Source organism: Bos grunniens, chromosome 11, assembly GCF_055505025.1.
Source record: "Bos grunniens cultivar Pamir isolate PY7600 chromosome 11, Bosgru_T2T1.0, whole genome shotgun sequence".
Lineage (NCBI taxonomy): Eukaryota > Metazoa > Chordata > Mammalia > Artiodactyla > Bovidae > Bos > Bos grunniens.
In genome coordinates this window covers 7,844,587-7,856,712 of record NC_141175.1, presented here as the reverse complement: position 1 = coordinate 7,856,712, position 12,126 = coordinate 7,844,587, and the positions used below count along the sequence as shown (strand labels likewise).

General features: G+C 55.4%; 2 long non-coding RNA genes across 9 annotated transcripts in view; one reads left to right on the top strand and one right to left on the bottom strand.

Moving 5' to 3' along the window:
- Positions 1–424: 424 nt before the first annotated feature.
- Positions 425–11,307, top strand: LOC147362425 (uncharacterized). Of its 3 annotated transcripts, none has more exons than XR_015136193.1 (2): positions 425–682; positions 7,376–11,307. It is a non-coding gene; the product is annotated as an uncharacterized LOC147362425 (long non-coding RNA). The 3 variants fall into 3 exon arrangements; XR_015136192.1 differs by having other exon boundaries at positions 431–682; positions 7,303–8,317; XR_015136191.1 differs by having other exon boundaries at positions 432–682; positions 7,300–8,317.
- Positions 11,308–11,311: 4 nt separating this feature from the next.
- Positions 11,312–12,126, bottom strand: part of LOC147362424 (uncharacterized) — a 48,026-nt gene continuing 47,211 nt past the window's right edge. For all 6 annotated transcript variants that reach the window (XR_015136198.1, XR_015136199.1, XR_015136195.1 and 3 more), the window contains one exon: positions 11,312–11,594. This is a non-coding gene — a long non-coding RNA (uncharacterized LOC147362424). The remainder of the gene's footprint in view (positions 11,595–12,126) is intronic.

Below are 12,126 nucleotides of genomic sequence, written 5' to 3'. Positions count from 1 at the left end.
GTATTATCTGGTCACAGTGGCTGCTGGTGGTCTGACTAGCTGGGGATGTGGCTCCTTTGGGACCAGGAGCTCCTAGAAGCAGCACCTCCCAGAAGAAGCAGGGTTTTGCCAGTTGGGTAGGAATGCAGACTCAGGATGCACACAGGCTTGGGGTCAAATCCCAGCTCTGTGACTTTCCTGCTGTGTGACCTTGGGAGGCGCTTCGGGGCTCTGAGCCGGTTTCCTCTTCTGAAAACCCGTAATCATAACTGCACCTCTTGCAGTGAGGAGGCAATGTGGAACGCGGAGCCCACGTGTGCCCGGCACTTGGCAAGTACTGGGGAAGGGATTAGGAAGGGCAGGAGTTACATCACTCATTTCTTTTTACAGCTGAGAAAACAAGCGGAGGAGGCTCAGGGAGGTAAGGCCGGTTGCCCAAGGTCACACAGCCCAGTAGGAGGAGGATGGGGCCCCAGCGAGGCTGGCTGACTTGTGCTCTAATCACTGAGCCCTCTGGCCGCAGGCCCGCCCGCCCAAGTACCTTTCCCTGTCTCCGTGGCCCGTGGACCCCAAAGGCTGCGTGGGGCCACGGGGACAAGTGGCAAGGCCGAGGCTGAGCCCACGGGGCCGGAAGGGTTAACGCGCTCCGCCGCAATGGGCCGGCCTCCGGGGGAACCAGCCAATGGGTACGCGCCGCGATGAGGTAATGCCGGGGACCCGCGCGCGAGTGGGCGGAGCCCGTGGGGGTCCTCGCCGGGCTCGAATTCCTCGCCTCCCCACCTACTCCTCACCTTTGACCTTGATGTTCCCCACTCCCCACCCCGCAGCCTTACAGCCGCAGAAACCTCTGTGCTGGAGCCGAGTCTCAGGCGGCCAGGCGACCCTTAAGGTCTGCGGCATATGAACCTGAAGAGAGGTCCTGCCTCCTTTGAGCCTCAGTTTCCTCTTTTGCAAGAAGATCGCTGAAGACGCGACTAGCTGGTGAACGTTCTTGGATCCCAGAACGGTTTTCAGCCCCTCCCCGCCCTTGGCCCACCGTGTAGCGGCTACGACCCTGGCCCTGCCTAGGCAGTGTACGGCACACTGGGGCAAGGAATCCGCCCGGCCAAGTGGAAGGAGCCTCGCCAGCCCGTCACCCCCTCCGTGCGGGCCCCAGAGCATCGTCCCCTCCCTATCCCTGGGGTGTCTGCGATGTCTCTTCGCTGCCCCCAAGTCCCAAGTGAGCTGCAAAAGCAGGTGGACGGGCTAGTCTGGTGGTCACAGGTCAAAGTTCATTGAACCACCAAAATTAATTGAGTATCTACTACGTGCAGCTCAGAGCTCGGCGGGCTTCGGGGGCTGTCTGCGACCCGGGCACCCCTTCCTCGCTGGCCTGCTGGGGGCCCAGCGAGAGGGTTCTGGGCACGAAGCGGTTAAAGCCTTTCTAGCCGAGAAGCTGGCTCTGCTGCTGAGGCCCAGGCTTATTAGTCAGCTCGCGGGGAGGAGGGGGAGGCGGGCGGTGGGAGAGAGGAGGGGCTCGAGCTGAGAACCGCAGAAAGCAATTCTCAGGGGCTCCCAAGTGTGGGGAGGGCGGCACAGCAGGAGCTGCTGCTTCCCAGAAAGTTGATTATTTTTAACCCAGGAAGAAGAAAGGAAAGAGGCGAGGGAGAAGGACTCAGAGAAAAGAGGAGAGGATGGCAGAGGAGAGGAGAGGATGGCAGAGGAGAGGAGAGAATGGGGAAGGGGGGAGGGGAAGGAAAGGGAAGCTGAGCAGGAGAGAGGGGCCAGGCAAGGCAAAGCTGGGAGGGACTGCAGCCAGAGGCGGGGCCAGTGGGAATGGGGGAAGCCAGCCGGGGGTCTCTGGGAGGGGACTGGATGTGGAGGGGGCACGTCACCCCCCTCCTGAAGCCCTCTGGTTCCTCTCCCAGGCCTGGGCTGGGGGCAGGGGTGCTTCTATGGGACCCACCCCAGGCCACCCAGCCTGGGCAGAAAGCAGCGCCCTCTTGGGTATCCCCAACCCAGGGCTGTGTGGGGCACAGAGGCTAGGAGAATAGGGGGCACCAGGCAGCCACAGCCCTGCCCTAGGGTGCTATCCTGCCCACAGCAGCCCCATGACTTGCCCTTGTTTCGATGGTGATCACTGGGGAGGGGACAAGGAAGACCACCCTGAAAACCCCATATGTCTCTGCAAAGGAAGGGTTCAGCTTAGGGTGGAGCCAAGCTGAACACCAAACCCAGAGGGGGCCTACGAGGAGGGTGCTGAGGACACAGTGACAAACAAGACGGACACAGCCGGCCCACATGGGGCTCACGGTCCTGCAGGGGAGGCGGAGGCTGCACAGACCATTATGAATAGTGCATTAAATAATGGCAAGGGGGTGGCAGGCTGGCAGGGGACTGTGAGGGGCACTGGAAGGGCTGGTCCCAAGAGGCTGATCTCTGCAGGGGTCATGGGAGGGATCCTCAAGGAGGAAGGAGGGGTGCCTGAGGACTGGAGGGGCTTAACTAAGGGCAGAGTTACTGGTGGAGGGGGCGGGGATGGCGTGCTTGTGGATCCCAGAGGCACAAGGGCTCAAGAGAGCATCAGGGTGGCCCACCATAGCCCTTGTCCTAGAGACGGCCGGAAGCTTCAGAAGTTTTACAGAGCAGAGAGGGGAGACCAGGGCTTTCCAGGTGGTACAGTATAAAGAATCTGTTTGCCGATGCAGCGGACATAAAAGACGTAGGTTCTATTCCTGGGTTGGGAAGATCCCCTGGAGAAGGAAATGGCAAACCCACTCCAGTATTCTTGCCTGGAAAATCCCATGGTCAGAGAAGCCTGGCGGGCTACAGTCCGTGGGGTCACAAAGAGTCAGACGCTACTAAGGATTGAGCATGTACACACACTGAGAGGAGACTAGATCCGCAAAATTCACCTGGGCTGCCGGGGACAAAAGTGGGTACCGGAGAGGTCCCAGGATCCCAGGAGAGTGATGGCAGCCTGGCCCAGGGAAGTGGCCTCTGAGATGGAGGGAAGGCTGGCCTTGGACATGACTGGGAGGTCCAGAGCACAGGAGCTGGTGTGTCATCGTGTGAGGGGAAAGGAGGCCGAGGAGGGAAGTGCCAGAACACTTCCAGGCTCTGGCTCCTGCAAGGAGGGTGGCTGGGGCTGTCCCCTAAGACAGGGCAGCCAAGGGAGCAGGTTCATGGGAGGTCAGGTGTTTGTGTTGGGCCAGGGTGGGGACAGGCTGCAGGAACAGCCTGAGCAAAGGCGCAGAGAGGAGAAGGGCAAAGGAAACCACACAAGGACCGTGGAATGTGCTGGAATCTTCCAGAAAGTGGGACTGTGGCTGGTCTTGGTGCCCTTGACTGCAGGCAAAGAGGTCTGAAACCAAGTTGTAGTCAGCGGGGAGCATAAGAAGGCAAGTTCCAATGCTGGACATGGGGAGGGCACCCAGCAGTGACCAACAGGGGCAGGGACTGAGCCTATGACAGCAGGTGTCTACACCCCAGCACTGGAGGTGGGGATGTGAATGACTGGGGCATGTCATGAGCACACCTCTGGCACAGCCTATAGGGTGGGTGAGTAAGAGTAACTGTGCGTGTGTCCCTTGCACTGAGTGTCCTAACCTTCACTCAAGGCAGGCCCTGGGGGACACCTCCAAATCCTCCAGGACCAGAGTGTGTCTGACCAGGCCAGACCAGCTCAAGGGGGATGATGGATGGAGGAGGACCTCAGCCACCAGTCACAGCTCTGGAAGTCTTGGACACACACACACACATACACACACACGAAACCGCTGTGGAACCTGGAAGCAGCATCTGGCCCCCTCCCCAACGGAGCTGGGGCAGGTAGTGCTGGGATATTGGGTTATTGACTGGGGCGGGGGCAATGTCTGTATGCTTTCAACTACTTCAGGGGCCCGAGGAAGCCTTGCAGCAGCGACCCAGGGTCACCCACGCCCTCTACCCACCTTGGGTCCCAGTTGATCTTCTCCCAGGGTGCGAGGGCAGATCTGCTTAGCCTGGGGCTGCCCTTAATACAAGGGTCCAGTGGCTCAGCTGAGGCCTGATTCCAGATAGTGGCTGGTGCTGTGGCTTGACCACCTGCAGCTCTGACCTCACCTTGAGACTCTTGGACCACATGGATTTGTGGCTTTCCCATCAGTCCTGCTACCTACCGTTAGCACACAACCCCCCAGGGTGGGTGCACATCATAAAGTCAAGGTGAAGCTGAAGGAACAAACTTGAATCCAGACTCGTTGCCCGGCTGGCTGTGAGCACTGGCCTCTTGTGCCTCAGTTTCTTCATCTGAAAAATGGGCCTAATAATGGCAGAGGCAGAGAAATGGTGAAGGTAAGGCCCTTAGCAAGGAAAGGGGCTTGTCCCAGGTCACCTGCGGCCCTGAAGCTCCCCCATCAGTATGGGTTGCAGGCCTTCAAGGTGGAGGAGAATTGGGCTTACCGCCATGTCCCACCACGGGTTGGGTGGTGGTATTGTTCCTATCTGCAGGTGAGAAGAGAAAGGCTCAGAGAAATTGGTAACTGGCCCTACAGGACAGGAAGGGTGCAAATTCTCGGGCCTGCTCTCTCCCTGGGATTTGGGATTCCATTTCCACAGCCCTCGCCCTCCTCCAGATAGAAAAACTAAAGTGCAAAATGCATTTCCCCTGCAGGACATCCTCCTCCCTCTCCCCAAAACCACACAGTGACCCTGGCCTGGCCCTCTGCGCCCAGGAGGAGCAGGGTCCCCATCAGGCATCTCGGAGCTGGCTTTCACATCGATGGAGCACAAAGGGGGCTAGCCGGGCAGAGAAAGAGCCCGACAGGCCAGGAGCCGGCTCCATGGGCGCTTTTCTCCCCTCTTTCTTCCTCTCTGGGCTCTTTGTTAAGCTCCCTTTCAGCTGAGCCGGCAGAGCCTGGGTGTTCCGAGCTGACAATAATTGCTGCGTCTAGACAGTGTCTGGTATGAGGCCTCCCTCTCCCGCGCCTCCCCAAGGCTCCCTTTCCCAGCGCTGCCGACTCTGCCCCATGCCCTGCGGTTCCCACACCCCTTCCCTTCTTTCTGGCTGCCCAGGGTCCCCGTTCTGCCTTCCTCCTGCTCAGACCCTACACTTCTCTCTCCTTCTCCCTCTTCCATCTTCAGACACACTCACCCTATTGGGTCCCCAGGCCTGAAATCCAGGGAACAAAAGTGGATTTGCATTTGGCTCCAGTTGGCAGGCCTTGGAGAAGGCCGAGTCCAGCCAACCCTCCTGACTGTGGACTTGCCCAGGATCCCAGGCGGTCCACCTTGCTGAATTCTGGGCTAACCTGGAAAGCTCTGGGATTCACCCTGCTCCCTCCCTCATCTTTCCACCCATGCTTGGATGGGAACCCAGAGGAATCACCAGAGGTCCAAGGAAGAACCTTCTGGCAGCTCTCACCATCAGTGAGGGATAGACTGCTTTCAGGAAATGCAGGGAGTGGGAAGTGGATTTTCACAAGTTCTAAGATTTGTCCCTGCCCCCGCTCCGATCAGTCATTCTGGAAGGTTTTCCAGAATCTGAAGTCTCCTCACTTCTCAATTCTAGGATCAGAGTTGAGACCCTAGTGGTGATTCTGAGACAGTAATAATAATAGTTGGCCCTCTCCCTGCACCAGGGGCCTCCCGGGTGGCTCAGTGGTTAAGAATCCACCTGCCAAGCAGGAGATACGGGTTCAATCCCTGGGTCAGGAAGATCCCCTGGTGGAGCAACTCACTCCAGTATTCTTGCCTGGAAAATTCCATGGACAGAGGAGCCTGGTAGGCTACAGTCCATGGGGTCACAAAGAGTTGGACACGACTGGAGAATTGAGCATACCCTCCCTGAGACAAGCATCATACAGGGTCTGTATGATTTCTGCATATTCATTTATTTCATTTTCTCAACAGCCCTATGAGAGAGAGTGAAAACAAGACTGTACTTTGTCCCATTTTACAGATGAGGAAACTGAGGTCCAGAGAGGTTAAGTCACTTGCCCAAAGTAACAAAGCCAAGGAAGTGGAGGAGCCTGGATTTGAAGCCTCAGAGGATGGCTCCAGAGCCCCAACAATGAATAGCAATAGGAGTATTAAATGCTTACTGAGTACCTGAGGCTGCATTTAACATTTTACTTGTGCTGTGTCCTTTATCCTCACAGTAGTGAGTATAGGCTCCAGGGTTATGCCCATTATACGCATTAAAGGAGAATAGCCCAGGGCTGCTGGGTGTGGCCAGATGGTGACCTAACTCTGTTAGAAAGGCCCAGTAATCCCTGAGCTGCACGTGAAAAGCTTGGCCTGGAGCAGGAGCTCAATAAGTGTTGCTATTTCATTTCCCACTTCTTCCTTCTGGGTTTTCGTGAGCCCCAGCTAGGCTGGAGAAGACAGTGTGGGACTCTGTCCTCATGATACCATGGCCTAGAAGAGGGACCTGGCAAACCCGTCACTTTCAGTGTGGAGGGGAAATTATGATGACGTGAGTGAGGCAAGACCTCTGGGAGACAAGAGGAGGGACCCTGAATCCAAGAAGGCTTCCTGGAGGAGGTTGAATCAACACTGTCTAGGAGAATGAGTAAGAGTTGGGCAGGTTAAGTGACTTCCCTGGTGATCCAGTGGCTGAGACTGTGCTCCCAATGCAGGGGGCCCAGGTTCGGTCCTTGGTCAGGGAACTAGATCCCACATGCTGCAACCAAGATCCGGAGAAGCCAAATAAATAAATAAATAGTTGGTCAGGTTAAGGGGGAGGGAAAGTGCTCCTGGCAGAGGGACCCACACGTAAGAAGGTCTCGAAGTCCAGGGTTATCTCAGAGAACCCGAGATCTCTAAACAGCTTTGTTGGACTGAACAGATGCAAGGAAGTTAAGGAAGGAGCCAGGTGAGCCATAAGGCTGCAGCTGCGATTAGGAAGGGCCTCAACAGCCAGGCCACTGCGCCCTGGGACAGAACCCAAGGCTGGGAGGCCAGTTAGGAGACTTCAGGAGTCTGGGCAAGCAGGACTGGGATAATCAGAAAGATGTGGAATGGGCAGCCTGAGTAAATGAGACAGAGGCCTACAGAGTTTTAGAAAGATGGCCTCCTGTGATATTGGGGACTGGCCTGTGAGTTCGCCTTCAATGCCGTTCCAGACAAAGACGCAGCAAAGATGAAGGCGTGGAGGTGGGGGGGGGGGGCCGGGTGTGTGTCTGAGAGGGAGACAGTGGGGCCAGGTACTGAGCAGCCTTCATGATCAAGGTTTGGAGGATTAACTGGGAAGATTCATCTAGAACCTTGGCAGGACGGATTAAAGGGGCAAGCCTAGAGGCAGGGAGGCTGGGGAAGAGGCCAGGAGGAGGCCGCTGCTGAGTGGATTTTCCTTCCCAGCAGGTCGGTCCTCATCTTCAGCTGCTCTTCCCTTCTGCAGAGTCATTTTGATTTTGCACCGACTCCCTCCTCACAGGTGTTCACACCTTCCACCCCAGCTAGAGATGAAAGGAGGACACTCACCATTCAGTACTCACCCAGGCCATCCATCGACAGAAACGTCAGACAGCGCATCCACGCCTGATCACCTCTCTCGGCTGCCGGGGGAGCCCACACAAGCAGGCGCATCGATGAGCTCCCGGCCTGCCAACTCTGGGCCTGCCTCAGACTGATGCAGCTGGGTGGTGGCTTCTCTGGACTTCGCTTGAAAGGCGTAGCCTGGACCTTGCCGGGAGCCATGGGTGCAGAGCATGCACCTCTGGCCTCTATCCTGAAACACTGGACTGTGGATCTGATGCTGGGAGTTCAGACTGGAAAAGGAGAAACATAGGAACCAGCAGGCGATGTAAGGCCAGCGGGGATGGTCTGGGAGCAGTAACGGCGAAGATCACGGAGGCCCACCGTCCTACACTCCAAATCCCTGGCTACATAGGTTCAGAACTCAGAATTTCCCCACTTGTAGGAGGAAAGGATTGCACGTAGACCACATATCTCCTAACACCCCCAGTGAAGTGCGGGGCAGCCCCTGTAATCAGACGTGTTACCAGGTCTGCGGCAAAGCCTACGAACAAAGACACAAATCCTCTCTGAAGCTCAGTTTTCTCGTCTCTAACGTGGAGCAATGGCTGTACCAGGCTCACAGGGTTGCCCTGAGTATTTGATGCTTCCCGTGATACCGGCCAGCCCACAGGAGACACAGGTTCTTGGCCTGCCCTGAGCCCTCTGGGGCACGTGCTGCTCCTTTCCGGAATATTCACCCCTAGACATCTCAGGAGATAGCTCTCTCACTTCCTTCAGGACCCGCCCCAGCAGGACTTGCCCTGTCTATCCCCGTCTCCTCCCGCCCCTGTTCTCCTTTGTCTTCCTTCCCAACCTCTATCATTTGAAGTATCACTTAAATCAATTACTCCCTTGTTAATTGCCTGCCCTCCTGCAGTAGATTCCAAGCTCCGTGTAGTCAGGACTCTGTGCTGTCGCCCACTTTGCCCCAGAACTTAGGAAAGAGCTGGCACAGACGGGCGCTCTGACTTCTGTTGAATGAGCGGCAGTCTGTTAAATGTGCCTTGTGCATCGAAAAGGCTCAGTGAGGCCCAGCCCTGCACCATCAGCCTTGTTATTATTGATGCTGCTGTTATTATTTACTTTTTAGTTGCCCCAGGGCATGTGGCATCTTCCTGGACCAGGGATCAAACCCATCTCCTCTGCATTGGCAGGTGGATTCTTAACCACTCCACCACTAGGGAAGTCCCACTATTATGAATATTATTATTAGCATCATTACTCTGTTCCTGAGCTGATCCCAGTCCTTGGTTCTCCAGCCTCTGAAATGAGCATCCTGGGGACTGAGGCATCAGCCACCAGAAACAGAACAGGTTCTTGCTGGAGAGACAAAGGAGGCTGCCCGCCGCCCTGGGGGAGCCTGCGCCCCTCACTGGAGAGAGAGGCCTGGGAGAAGCTTGGAGAAGGCACACAGCCCCATTGAACAGGGCTGCCAGAAGGCCATACATAATTCATTGCCAAATGGGGCGGCGGGCGGCTGTGCGCTGGGGGCTCACTCCGCGCCTGGCACTTTGCTGACTGCTCCTCACACGTTGCCTCGTTGCATCTTCTTGGATTTGTGGGGTGCGAACCTTCCCCCGCCTCTCCCTTTTCCCCGGGGGGGAGCCTGAGGTTTAGAGGATGGGGCCACCGTGCAAGTCACCAGCTTCTCAGTGGCCAAGCGGGATCCACAGTCCCTGCCTCTCTCTGGAGGAAAGAGACAGCACTGGGGACCGAGTGGGGACTGAGACCTACCCGAGACGGGGCAGCAGAGGACGGGCCGGGTCACAGCAGGGCCAAAGGAAAAGGGCAGGGGACCCGCAGCCCACCTCCTCCTCCTCTCCTGGAGGACAAGCTCCCTGCCGTGGCCGCCAAGAGTGCTGGCTCTGGAGTTTCAAGGGCTCAGTTTGCTCAGCTGGAAAGTGGGAGGAACAGAACCCATCCCCTGGGGCTCCGAGGTCCTGCAGACAGGATGCTGGCTCAGAAAGGGGCATCCGCCCAGGAGGAAAGCCAGTCCCCAAAAAGGTTACATCCTCTGTGATTCCCTTCAGATAGCATATTTGAAGTCATACAATGATATGATGGAGGACAGACTAGGGACACGCTAGATGGAGGTGGAGTCGGGGTGTGCTTTTGAAAGAGCCCCAGGAGGGATCCTTGTGCCAATGGAAATGTCCTGCATCCTCCCTGTGACGGAGGATCCACAATTTCATCCTGTGATGAAATTGTATAGAACTAGACACACAAAAGCGTGTAAGGGAAACTGGGGAATCGGAGTAAGACTGGGGGCCATGTCGACGTCTACATCCCAGCCCTGATACTGTCCCTGTTGTTCCGCTCGATGCTTCCACTGGGGGAAGCTGGGTGAAGGGCACAGGGGGTCTCTCTGTACTACTTCCTACAACTGCACGTCCATCTACAACCATCTCAGTGGAGACGTCAATTTTTAAAAATATCATCTGGAGAATTCCCTGGGGGTCCAGCGGTTAGGCCCTCACGGCTGAGGGCCCGGGTGTGATCCCTGGTCAGGGAACTAGGATCCCTCGTGTGGCACAGCCCCCCCAAAACAAAACAATGTCATCTGCCTCTGCCCCAGAAAGGATTGCATGAACCACCGCAATTCGTTCTTTCCTCAGCTCTGAATTGTCCTTTCTGCCTCTCTCTGGGGGTCCCCAGTCTTTATTCCAGAATGTTCCTGTTGTCTCTCACTTTTGCCTAGACAGGACTTCAGTACTACCCCGTGGGAATCTAGACAGACCCTAGAGGAGGACAAGGAAGGCCTTTGTCATCTGTCTCCTGTCTGCATCCAGCTGGGAATCACAGCCACGCCAAGGCTCCCAGTCAGGATTATGAAAACCGTGAACCCACCAGCCTTGGTCTTCCTCTCCAAGAGAGTGTGGGCCAGTGGAGAGCATGCTGAGTGTCCGGCCCTACGGCTTCCAGACCCAGCCAATCTTCTGCCGCACTGTGTGACTCCAGACAATCCCTGTCCTCTTTTTGGTTCCTAGTTTCCTCATCTGAAGCACAAATGAACTGGACTGGATTATCCTTAGGGTTCTTCCAGGTCCGTGGAGAGGTGAGCCTGGCCCCTATGCTGCTACTCAGGGGACTCTCCTTGACATTTGTGTGATTGGTTGAGAAGAGCAGGGCCCAGGCCTGCCTCGGGCCCTCCCTGCCTTTTAGCATCAGTGCAGTGAGAGGTCATTAAGTCACTCAAAAAACGTGCATTGAGCACTCACCAACTGCCAAACACTGGGGAATAAAAGGTAGGGGGTGGAAGGGCAATGCTGTCCCTGCCTTTGCGGAACCTGCATTCTAGGAGGGAAGAAAGCCACAAAGAAAGACAAAATAGCAACTGAGATCATGCAAAGAAGGAAAGCAGCAGCTGCATTGGCATGTTTCAAGGCCATGGTGAGGGCTTCCCTGGGAAGTGACCATTGAGCCATTGAGCTGAGATCTGAGCAAGGAATCAACTCTAAGCAAAGAAGGGGGAAGATGGCCAAGAGTAGAGGCTCCTCCACAACAGCAGCGGCAAGAGCTGGGGGCCTGTGCAGAGCAGTGGTCTGGAGTGACAAATCATGTTCCAGGAAAGATCAACAGCTTCAGTGGGTGACACAGGAGAGCCGAGATGAGGGGAGCCAGGCTGAGGAGCCTCGTCCCCATCCCAGACAGAAGGGATCCTGTGAGCTGCATTACGCAAGGGATTTGTGTTTTGGATTTGGATTTTTTGTGTTGGATTTGTGTTTTGAAAATCTCCTCCTGGTTACCAAGAGGAGAGGAGACCTCATGGGTCCTCCTTGTTGCCTTATATTTTTACCATAGTGTTATTGAGGCATGTCCAAGCATTAAATGAAGCATAAGGTCCTTATAGCTCTTTTTGAAGATTGTTTTATTTTATTGTTTATTTCCTTCTGTGCTGGGTCTTTGTTGCTGCATGCAGGCTTTCTCTAGTTGCCGCGAGTAGGGGCTACTCTCTGACTGTGATGCGCAGGCTTGTCACTGTGGTGGCTTCTCTTGTTGCAGAGCACAGGCTCTGGGTGCATGCGCTTCAGTAGTTGCGTTGCTTAGGCATGTGGAATCTTCCTGGACCAGAGATTGTACCTGCGCTGGCAGGTGGATTCTTCACTGCTAGACCACCAGGGAAGTCTTCCTTATAGCTGTGAGAGCCACAAAACCAAGACAAATTGGTCAAGCAAATACAAAATCAAATCGGATTCATTTCATGGGACGTATCTTTTTTTGAAACTCTGTCACCACCTACAGTGCAACTATGGCCCAACTACTATGGCTCTGAGTCTGTGGGACAGAGCAGATTGGTTTTATGATCCAAGAAGAAAGGGGTAGACAACTCAAGAAAAAAAACGGAAGCAATGAATTAAAATACTTCACAAATGAAGAGCCAGATAACCAGCAAATGCACGATAAAAAGTGCCCAGCTTCATGACTCATCAAGAGGAAACACAAATTAAGAAGACAGTGAAGTACCACGTCAGACACAAGAAAAGTTAAAGCAAAGAAGACTGACAATGGCAAGTGTTAGTAAGCGCAAGGAGCAGCTGGAACTCACACCCAGCTGGCGGGAATGTGAATCACTGCAACCACTGTGGGAAGCCTGGCTGAGGTCTGCTCCAATTGGGTGCATCCCACTCTCTGACCCACACTTTCATTCCAAGGCATGCGGCTGTGTGT